Raw genomic sequence first — 745 nt, 5'->3', positions numbered from 1 at the left:
TGTGGATTTTCAACAACAAAGCACCTCAAATTTCTCTACTTTCCCCACCTCTCTATTCTTCTTCACCTTCCTTCATTGCAAAAGGTACAAGCATAATTTGACACAACTAAGCTCAAGCTATGATGAGGACTCAAAAGGGGGAAATCACTAAACTATAGAATCCAATCAAAGAAGTGCCAGAGAGAATTATTAGGAAATAAATAGTTGGCATCAGTTGTAAAACACCATAAGAGCAGAAGCCAATTTGAAGGTGCAACCCAAGCATATCCAGCTAAAGAAAACTAGAGTCCCAAGAACCACCAAACAGAAAATCACATAGGATTAATCAACATTTACCAGCAAAAACTAGCCCTTTCAAATTGTAATTAAAGAAACGAAAACATATACGCTACACACATTTATATAAACACATTGGATCGAAGAATACCATCTGGCGACATTGGTGGGTGCAGAGTGTGTGATCAGACGGGTGAGGTTCGTGAGAGGACTCCCGTAATTGAAACATAGGACCTTCATAAATGACAATCCGGCCAGAACCAACCGGCGGGTGCTGGATGGTGTCTATGGATTCGTCTCTAGTGTTCCACCCCGGGGGAGTTCCCAGAATCGTCCAGTCACACTTGAAACTTTCTCTCAAATAAGGAAAGAAATGGGACGTTGGTATCAAAAACGGTGTCGTGGTGTAGTTGGTTATCACGTCAGTCTAACACACTGAAGGTCTCCGGTTCGAGTCCGGGCGACGCCA

General features: G+C 42.7%; 1 non-coding gene across 1 annotated transcript; it reads left to right on the top strand.

The window, feature by feature from the left end:
- The first annotated feature begins 671 nt into the window (after positions 1 to 671).
- Positions 672 to 745, top strand: TRNAV-AAC. Its single transcript has one exon. It is a non-coding gene; the product is annotated as a tRNA-Val (tRNA).

Source organism: Manihot esculenta, chromosome 7 (genome assembly GCF_001659605.2).
Source record: "Manihot esculenta cultivar AM560-2 chromosome 7, M.esculenta_v8, whole genome shotgun sequence".
Taxonomy (NCBI): Eukaryota; Viridiplantae; Streptophyta; class Magnoliopsida; order Malpighiales; family Euphorbiaceae; genus Manihot; species Manihot esculenta.
Note: the sequence above shows the minus strand (reverse complement) of the source record. Positions and strands in the feature narration are given on the sequence as shown.